This window comes from Rhyacophila brunnea, unplaced genomic scaffold, assembly GCF_057557595.1.
Source record: "Rhyacophila brunnea isolate RB1 unplaced genomic scaffold, BYU_Rbru_1.0 scaffold_7, whole genome shotgun sequence".
Lineage (NCBI taxonomy): Eukaryota > Metazoa > Arthropoda > Insecta > Trichoptera > Rhyacophilidae > Rhyacophila > Rhyacophila brunnea.
Window position 1 is genome coordinate 7242231 of NW_028233339.1, and position 11358 is coordinate 7253588.

Consider the following 11358-nt stretch of genomic DNA (forward strand, 5'->3'; position numbering starts at 1 on the left):
GTACTATAATTTTGGAGGCTCTGTACTATAATTCCACTTTGAAAAGATGGCAGCACTGCATTCCATAGTCCATACATGGTCCATACCATGATGGGCCAAGAATGGTTTGATTTTCGATGGAACACTGAACAAAATTACAAAACGTCAAATCTCAAAATCGTTTTCGGTTTACTTTTTACCCATACAATTTGTACGTATATTGTCTATGGTTTAGTTTGAGGTAATTTTTTACATGATTTTAGACAGTTGTGAGATTATAATATCAATATGCACGCTTTCACCAAACACAATCGTCGAATATGTGTCAAATAGCTTATAAAGAATTTGGCAATCTCATACATATGGCCCTGAGATTTTGAAAAAAAAATCAAAAAATTTTAGTTGGCAACACTGCGCCAGTCAGCGTCCAGTGTGAAGTCATATGCGAACTAGCAAAATACAAAATGTGTTATGTTGTCCGTTGTTACATGTGGCGTTGTGTAAGTTCGCAGATAATGTAAATTTAACTGGCATTTCAGTCAATTTTAGTGTTATAATAATATACTATTGGTATGTATTTTGGTATTGTACATTACATTTATATTATATGATAACGAAATGTTTGGTTAGCGTAAGAATAATATAACATTTTACTGGACCATTATGACCGTTATACTCATAGGTTATGGCGGTAATGCTATTTTTATAATATGAATAACCTTATTACATATTTGAGAAAATGAATTTTAATATTAAGAAATGATCAATGCATACTACTTAATTGTTCTGTTCAATCTCTTTGCTCTCAAGAGTCTCAAGGGCTTTATGATTACTTGCATCTCGAAATAGGTAGTAACATTTCGAAACTAACAAAGGGCTTGCACAGACAGAGAGCGGTCGGAGTTCTAATAAATTTTGTGGGTAATCTACGAATAAAAAAAACTATGAGCATATTAATATGTACAAATCACGGCAATCAGAAAGACCGGTAAATATGGCCGACATTGCGTGATCCACACCATCCACAACATAAAATACGCAAAATTACAAACATACCAAGTTTATACGCCACGTACAGACCACGTGATACTTGTTTTCGCAAAATCGTCGCTCCAAAATGGCGGATTTGGTTGCCCGTTTTTATACTGCAATGAATCGGTATGTTCCTTCCTTTCTTTTTTATTCGTTGGTGATAATTAAGTGGATGGTGGGCTTCCAAAAATTACCATTTTATTAATTTGTAAAGAACCGTTAATAAGGGCGGGCGGCCTAACCCTTGCAGGTCGCCTGGCATCCAATCATCATGAACATGAAACCCATCGACTTCGCACTCTTGAATATTTTATGTACCTAGTAGGTAATTTTGATAGTCGGTGTTTTCAATAGAATGCTTAATTTGGCACGGTTCAATTGACAGGAAAGTTTTATTTTTCTTACATCTAGATTATTGCAGTACAAATAATACGTGTTCTGTATTCAGTGGAGGAAGATCCCATTTGATTGAAAAAATGATTAAAAACTGTTACTCATAAAAGGTCTTTTAATAACCTGATCCGTGCCACGGATGAATCAACTCGCCAAAGCATGTAGTATGTCGCGTCAGGCCACGGATGAATATATTTGCGGGTTCTTGTAAACATCATAACTTCTGAATAAACACTGTGTATATTTTCTAAACAATATTTATCATTTTAGTGTGAAAATATTCACGAGTTTTCACAAATATTTATCATTCCATTCCTATTTCATATTTTTAAAGGATTTATTTTATTCTGAAAATAGCTGGCCTACAAGACAAGTGTCCACCTAGTAAAAATTGGCTGGCAGTGATAAGGTTAACCTTCTATCTTTAATACTTAATTTTATAATAATAATTAATCTACCTTAATTATCACTCTGAAGGGGTGGGACCATTACGATGCTTTGCTTAGAAGCAAAGATGGTATTTTATTTAGTAAGTACAGTACACTCTCATTAATCCGCCGCTCGATTATCCGACAATTACTATAAAACTTTACTAAAAACTAAGTTTATTAATATGTACTAGCTGAGCCAGCTGGCTCTCGCCAGTCTGTCTCGCTAGGTCTTGCAGACAGCTTGGCATCCTAATGACATGGTGTTGGATTTGAATACAATTATTGTGAAGAATGCATAGACGACGCCGTAGTTTTCCCTTGTCACTGCCAATACAAATTTGAGGTCATCCGCGTTGTTTAGTCTGGAGTCTGGCCTTCAGAATGTTGCCTGATACCACCTTAGGCTGCTAGATCTAGCAAAACAGCTGGCAATCACCGATTGCTACCACTGACATTTTGATATAATATGTGTATAGGTAATATGAATGTTTCGTTAAATCACGTGCATTTAAATATGATAAATTATACATCTGAACCGCTCGAATACAAAGCAATATGTGATTATCATGAAAATAGCGATCCAATATAACGTGAATATTAATCTCCCGCGGGGCCCATTTAGAATAGAAGAAGTACATAAGCAATGTAAAAAATAAATTTTAACATTATTTTGTTTCAATGTTGGTGCTGGACATTCATATCGAAAGAAATGTTGATAAATAATGAAGCAATGTATACATCTGAGAGGAATAAATCAATTCTGATTAGAATAGGAATTTATAAGACCCAAAGGTATGGAATCAGCTTAGAGGCCTTCATCCAGCAGTGGAATAATCCAGATGATGATAATGACGATATTATGAATGGGTAAATATAATATCAGCAATTTTGATAAATATAGCAATTCATATGACAGACAAAAATACAAATAACTTAGAGAGGCCTTCATCCACCAGTGGATTTCACCATAGCAATTCAAATGACAGAAAGGAGTAGAATTTGGCTAGGGAGGCCTTTACCCAGCAGTGGATTGGTTCAGGTCGATGATGATAAAGACGGTAGACATAGGTATAATATCACAAATTTGTTAAACCGATAATAGTAGAATCAGGTTGCGGAACCCTTCATCCAGCAGTGGATTGATCCTGGTTGATGATGATGATGACGATATGAATATGTATATTGGTTCAAAAAAATAGTATTTATAGCCATACTTAAAAAAAGAACACTATGTGTGTATATACATTTTTATGATGACGTTACATTTATTTTGAGGTTATGGGTACCTATTTAATTTTTGAGACGATGTTATGAATTAATTCGCATTTAATATCTCTCGGGAACATGATTAAATCAAATAAAGTATGTGTATCAGTCGATCCGATGTTTGTCAAAAATGAATTTTAATTTTAAATTATATTTATATCCAGGCTTAAAATAATTTTCATTGGTTCAAAAAAATATTATTTATAGCCATACTCTAAAAAACAAAAAAAGAACACTATATTGTGTGTATACATTAAATCAGGGGAGGGCAAACTTTTTGGATGGAGGGCCAAATTCAAGAATTCAAAATGAGCGGCGGGCCGCAAGTAAAATACCATTTTTAGATATACACTATTTATTATCACGAAAAATAAACATTACAAAAAATTTAATGAGAAGAATGAAATTGTTGTACATTTTTTTTAAATTCAGGTGTTAATTTTGTAGTTGATATTCTCAAAACTGCTTGTAAATAGGCATCGGAGATATTTGATCGTAAATAATTTTTATTGAGGTTCATGATCGAAAATGTTTGTTCACATATATAGGTTGATCCAAAAACAACGAACATTTTTCTTGCATAATCTTTAAGTTGGTCGAATTTGTTTGAATTAATGGCATTATAAAATTTGGAGATTTCTTCACGACGATGCAATTCTCTTAAATCAGTGTCACACTGCAGATCAATAATCTCAAGTTGTAGCTCTGTCGGTACACCATCAATATCTATTGAAATCGATGTTCAACGTAGAAAATAGTGGTTACATAGTGTAAGACGAGACGCAAGGAAGACGTATTGAGATAATACATTTACGAAACAATAAATTCTTCAAATTTTTATCTATTTCAATATTTTTTTAAAAATTATAAAAAAGTTATTCGTAATCAGAAGTACAATATTAATGATGGCGGGCCGCAAAAAAATACCCGGCGGGCCGCAGTTTGCCCTCCCCTGCATTAAATGATGACGTTACATTTATTTTGAGGTTATGGGTAGCTATTTAATTTTTGAGGCGATGTTATGAATTAATTCGCATTTAAAATCTCTCGGGAACATGATTAAATTAAATAAAGTATGTGTACCAGTCGATCCGATTAGGAATAGTCTGTCAAAATGCATTTTAATATAAATATTGTACTCAAAAGTATATTAGTACTACATTGTTGCAAACGTGTAAACGTGCCAGCCATAAAAAAGTATTTAAAAAGAATCAAATTTGGAACACCAGTGGCGGACGTGCCTGTCAGATTTTTATTTACGTAGTGAATTGTACCAAGATTGTGGTTTTTTCACCGGAAAAAAGTGCGCCAATGCCTACATTACGATATTTGAATAAAAATAATCGAATTCGTTTGTCAAATAAAGGATTAGAAGGTCTTAAGCGACGAAGACGTCATTCTGTGAGGCGTAAACAGTAAATATGGCGATCGTATACGGTGTGTAAGAAAATATCGGATATAAACGTCACGTACATGTAAAATCATGGAAAATTTCTGAAATGTGTTCAATTCAATCGGTAGCGCACATTTTGAAGTGAAGATGTAAAAATAACAATAAAATGTCGCTTAAATGAGCTGTTAGTGCGTTTTCCAAAATCTCTTAGGATAATAATATATAGGAGATAATTTAGTAAATACTTGATTTTGATTATAAATAAAACCGTAATTTGCTATAAGTACAAATTTCTCAAAAAAACTATTTTTACGAAATACGTGTTTTAATTTTTTATCATATTTTTTATTAGGTACACACTATAATCCGCCGCTTACACTAATTTGTCTGGTTTTTGGGTGACGGATTACTGAGAGAGCACTGTACTTAATATACTACTGAATAAATTCCAACATGCTTAATTTATTATTTAACAAAATTTTAGGATGAGGAATTAAAAACATTATTATTTTTATCACCTACAAAAATGGAAAATTAGTATTTACTTACTTATTGTACCTAATTAGCGCGTAAAATGGTCATACAATGTTAACGTAAGAGTTGCCGTGATGATAGGTACAAAATTGTACACATGACATTTTAATGTTGCCATATAAAATATATTCTAAGTTATTGGGAAAAAATTTGTATTATTGATACAGTCGACCTCGGTTATTACGATCACGGACATAGCGAGATCTCAGATGTAATTAGATATCAATCCGAGATCAGACTACGTTTATGACACTAGTTAAGTACCTAATTGGTGTTTTCGCCGACAATATTGAAAAAGTATCCATGCATATGGTTGAAATTTCATGTAAAAAATCCAAGCTGAAGTCAGTAGGTACCTACCAGCGCTCATTACAATAAACAACTTCTTTTGTAGTTTATGAATGCCATGCTTGTTTCGGGGAAAAATTCTAATTGTGTATTTTTGTTTGAATTGCAACTTTTTGTGTTATGTGACCGCTCATTAAAAAATACCTATTCTCTGATATAAGGAGTAACGCTTATAATTGAGCGAATTCAGTCGGTCCCATCTTCCTCGTAATAACCAAGTTTGACTGTATTTCTATTTTTTGATTTTGTAAAATTTAATTTTTAGGAGTATCGAGAGCGGCTGCAGAGGATAACAACACAATTGAACGCAAATGCAGAGCCCGGTCTACGAACTCCGGGGAAAAAGCAGAACAGACAACCAAATATAATTTTAGATGATTTCGATTTGTGTGCCATAAGGGAAAAAATTATGTCATTTTATACTGTTAGGAAAGAAGCACCTACATTAAATAATCTCAAACGACTACTAAAAGAAGATATTGATTATAAAGGAAGCAGAAAACATTTAAGGAAAACAATGCACCAACTCTGATTTGAATTTAAAAAATCTATTTCCAAACGCTTTTTTTGATGGAAAGATATGATATAGTTGTATGGCGCAATAAATATCTACATCTTATGCGAGATAATAGACTTTAGATTATATTGACGAGACATATATTCACTCATTATATGTCACTGAAAAGTGTTGGCAAAGTCAGGAAGTGAAAGGTGTCATGATGCATGATTCTGTAGGACAACGATTCATAATAATTCATTCAGGTGGTGAAAACGGTTTGATTTATAATGGTCTATTAATTTTTAAATCAAAATTCAAGAGATTACCATGACGATATGAATTTTGCACGTTTGGTAGAGAGACCCAATTAAAACCAAATTTGCCATGTAATTCAATTGTGGTAATGGACAATGCCCCATATCACAATAAACAGGCAAACAACAAGAAAGACATACAAAATTGGCTTGCTCTTAACAAAACTAATTTTGATCTTCAAATGATGAAAGCTTATTGATTTAGTCAATAAAAAACATAAACAATTTGCGATTATTTGAAGAAAAGAACCACTCTGTAGATTGGATTCCTCCGTATCATTGTAATCCCATTCCCATTGAGATTATTTGGTCGATGGTCAAACGGAAGGTGGCCAATTTTAATATTGATGATAAACGGGAAAATATTGTCAGATCTACAAAAGTATTTAATAGTATAGAACCATCTGATTGGAAAAAAGAGTGCGATCACATAGTGCGCCTATAGGAAAAATATTATGAAAATGACATTAAAATTGATACAGCGATGGGCAGTTTAATTATATCATGCAACAATGGAAGGCAGTGATGGTGATGACGATTTAGGTGATTTATCAATGAAAAATAATTCAATTATTTCTGGTATTGAAGAATTATGTGAAGATGAAACTGATCCAATTCAACCCAATTCTAATATATTGCTTCAGTAAGTATTTTTTAAAACTGTTTTATTATTTTTTAAATTCATGTGCAGTGGATATAAAAAAAATGGTGTTATTTTACATTTCAAATGATATGAAATACAGGTTAAAAATTTGCGAAAATATGTACCTATTTAAGGAAGTGGGAAATAATATCTTCCAGTCCTGGAAATACTCACAATACTTTGAAAACAACACAAGCGACGCTGCTGAGCCTCACATTAAACTTGTCGGTCTCTACTCTCAAGGGTCTTAATGATTTATTTGCATGTTGTGGAAGTAACAACTTTCAAAGATAGCTAATTTTTAAATTTAATAATTGGGTGGATGGCGTGCGTTTCTAAAAATTACCATTATATTAATTTATAGAATTTTAAGATAAGTGAGGAAGGTCTATACCTACTGTAAACGAGCATCAAAAATTGCACATTGCTGAAATGACTGTGTAACTATTGCCCGGTTGCTGGGCAATGTATGACCAACATCAGTGCCAGGCAAATAAGACTGATGTAATTTGTGCGTACACGTGACTTGAGATTAAACAACAATGGTATCATGAGCCCTGTCCACATACGGGCTTTTTTCTGCTCGTTTCACGAATTCATCACAGTGCGTTTGTCGTCTGTGCATTGCGTGCCTCAAGTCAGCTTCAAAATAGCCGTTATATACGATGAAAGTACTAGTACAGGCTCTGAAATCATTTCGTATTACGAAATTCGAATTAAAGGTATGGTTTTATATGAAAATAATGTTCAAGGGACTTTATTTGTGAAAATTTAGATTTAGGCGCGAATTTCGAATTATCCATGTTATTATTAACGAGGCTTTACTGTATTAATGGCAACACAATTGCGTCATCATAGTGCCTTCAAAAGTTTCTCTTGAGTGTACTTACTGATTAGATATTTACCATGAGCAAATTTATTTAGGAGTGAGTTATTGTTATATCTATGTACAACATTGGATTTATTTGATTATATATTTTTATAGTAAAAAGAAGATATGGGCCCCAACCATGCAGCCCCTCATCACTCAAACCGGACCTGGCTGTCACATACTATAGATGCATCAAGAACGTCTCTCTTCAAGTCAACCAGATGACGGCTTCTTTCCACAACCACTACAGTGTGTATACTGTGGAGTTACGGGATGCAGGCATGACATCGGAAAATGCTACAAGGTTGGCGAGCAACATTGACATAAAAAATCTAGTATCTTCTATAGTTGTCAGGCTATTTATAATTTATTTTTACTATTTATATTATCATCAGCCGGTATCAAACCACTACTGGATGAAGGCCTCACCTACGGTGTTGCCGACTTAGCGTCTTGCTAGCCGGATCTAACATTTTTTAATAAGCATCTATAGATCTATCATCATAAATCGTCCGGTGTTCGAATTTATAACTATGCTCATCGCAATATATATAAGTGTTGAATGATTATGTCAAATGTTAGCATGTGGCGCCCTCACTCAGAGGACAACTTATACTGGTGGATCTATAGCTGGCAATATTTCTATCTGACGTATGGCGTTACATCTAGTGTTTCTCGATGCAATTTTTTGTTCAATAGCTAATTTTTGGTTTCTTAATTTGTTCCGGTAATCCTTTTCGATTGGTCGCTATTGTACCAGTCAGGAAACATTTATTCCTTGTAAAAGAGAGGCCTGGTCTTATCAGCCCATCCGTGGTGATTTTACCCTAATATGGTACAAATGAGTACATGTAACTTCTACGAGAATCCACTAAAACAAACTCGGAAGACCCCATTTTGTTTGTTTTTTCGGATAGTAAATGAGGAAGTTTATTCCCCTTGAAAGATACATATTGTAGACTCAGACAATTTTTTTTGAGGTATATAATGCTCCATAAATTTGATATTGAGATAGTCAAGAAAGTTACTGAGTCTTTCTGTCCTTGTCCTCGGCATTCGGCCGTCTGGTGAAATCGTTTCCAAATGTAGCACCCTAAAGATTTTTAAAAAACGTTTACGAGAAAATGTTTAATTTTCTTAGAAAATGCTCGAGAATGATAGGACTCCAAAATTGGTAAATGGACAATACCCATATTTATTATTACTCCGAGAAACGCTCGCATTTCAATTTCATTCACACTTTTCCAATTTTACTAAATGGAAAATTTATCTAATGTTTTTTCCGATATAATTTTTATGGCATATGCATTGGTTTCTATAACAAGTTTTCTTATCGGTGTATAAAAAACAATTCAAAAAAGCTAAGAGGTTAAGTACATGTTGATGGTATTTGTGATCCTGTAACATATTGACAATCAACTGAAAAGTTTATGATGTGACAAAAATAATTGTTATCCTCGGTGACATTCGACCATAATATTTCATTGGGCAATTGAACATTGTCAGTATTTTCCTCATCGTCGCTTACAAGTCTCATATGTAATTCTTCTTCTTCTAGGAGAAACAGGATGTTTATATAGCACCTAGAGATTCCTTGGTTGTACAAGACATCTAAAATTGAGGATTTTTTGATTGAATCAAAAACCTTTTCATAATCAATGAAACCCAGATAAGAGTGGGTAGTTCTATATTCGTGGTATCATTCTATAACTTCCCTGACAGCCTGTATATCGCACCATGAGTACTTGAGTGTATTAAATCCAAAAGTGTAGTTTTGAGATATCAGCGTTTGAAGTTGCAAATTGATTTTCAATTGAACTGTTTTAGATTTTTTTTTCATATAGGAATTTGGGTTGTCTCATATGCAAAAAATATTAAATTAGTTTTTTTTACTTAGTACAACTACTAACTGTATTAAAATATTTTTTAAATTTTCAGGATGCTACAATAATGATTTTAGATTAATAATATTTGCCTCGAGCTTGGTCTCGATCAAAAGCATGTTTGGTGAGCTCACATATTCTTCATGGGCTTTGTATATACGATATATGTTCGACAGAGTTTTACATTCAGACGTCAGGTATTTTTTTGTGTATTGATGTGATTATAATGAGATGGCACAGCAGGCAGCATTTTAAGATGACAAACCGGCAGGAGTTTTGTTGCCTGGGACCTTCAGGCCTCGTTTGTCTTCCTGAGGAGTATCAATACCCGTCTTATTTGCATAAGTATATTGTAACAATTTTTGGCTTATATTTAATGTTTTTAAAACAAATTGTTGACATACTTGATACCGTATGTTATCAATTTTATGCAAAGAATAAGTGAATGTCGATTTACGTTCTTTAGCGTTAAGGCTAGTTGTCACATACCTGCCTTTGACTTCATTTCGTGTTATACACATAATCAAAAAGAAACATTGCGCTTTACCTAGGTTCCAATACTGGTCAAATATTTCTTGATGTTCCTGTTCGCTGAAATTACTGCAGCATTTATTAAAGTTTCACGTTTTGACATGCCACAGCTTTAACTCCTTTACTGCCGTATTCATATACATTTGAACCGCGTTCAACGTAGTAAGCCGTTTATCGGCCGATTAAGGAAACTATAAAAAATGCATACGTCACGAGATGCGCACCAAACTTAAAATGGCGGCAATCTGCGCGAGCTGTCAGTGTCACTTTAATACACAATGACTTCATCACAACAAGCGTTTAGTAGGAGGCTTGAAACCTTCGTAGGTTTTATAAATTATTGCGAAAATGTGTGTGAAACAGAAAGGAGACACTTGCGACTGCAAAAAAGATGCATCAGAGATATGGACATTTGTTATTCCTTGGATTCGCCTATTGAATTCGACTGTTATCCTAGCCCAGGCGGCACATTTTCGCGCGTTGCTGAACGCATTTGTTATCCGCGAATTTATTATCAATGTTTCCCTATCGGCACAGCTAACTAATAGTTCCTTTTCATCTTGCGTGAAGTTAACTGCCCGTCGTCGTTGTGCCACAATAGGATTCATGATGATGCTAAAAAATGAACATTAAAATGATGCTAAGCTTGTAAAAATGATCGAGATCGTGGGTCAATGGAGGTGTTTGTAAATATTGACAATGATCCGTGAAGCTGTATTGCCATATTATGGAAATATTTACTGGGTATACTTTGATCATTTCGTGCATTATGAAGTATAAAATAAATATGATTTTGTAACAAATAAATTATTTAAAGTTCATGATAATTATTTATTTATAATTATTAAATTTATATGGTACCGTTTGCACATTTTTACACCGATTCACAATTTCAAAATTTTAAATTAATTTTCGGGAAATTTAAATTTAAAATTAGGTAACATTACCCATGGCATGACGCGTATTACGTCGGCGACGTGACGTCACTATTCGTCAGATACATTTAGGTTTATGCATGCAAATTTGCAGTAAATAGCTTGAATGCAGTTTGCTGTTATATGCATACGCCTGTTAGCTGGCACGATTATATTGTGGTTAATATATACTGTGTAACTTAAGCCTCCTAACATTTTTCTTCTGAGGTTTTTTCAAACCGTCCTTTCCATCCATTTTCACCATTGACGTTACTGCATTTGGATCTGTAACAAATGATACAATACATTATGCATCATAATCAGCCG

At 33.7% G+C, this 11358-nt stretch overlaps 1 long non-coding RNA gene across 1 annotated transcript; it reads left to right on the forward strand.

The window, feature by feature from the left end:
- The first annotated feature begins 425 nt into the window (after positions 1 to 425).
- Positions 426 to 10111, forward strand: LOC147064432 (uncharacterized). The gene is made up of 3 exons (XR_015071915.1): positions 426 to 549; positions 5642 to 6832; positions 7818 to 10111. It is a non-coding gene; the product is annotated as an uncharacterized LOC147064432 (long non-coding RNA).
- Positions 10112 to 11358: the final 1247 nt, after the last annotated feature.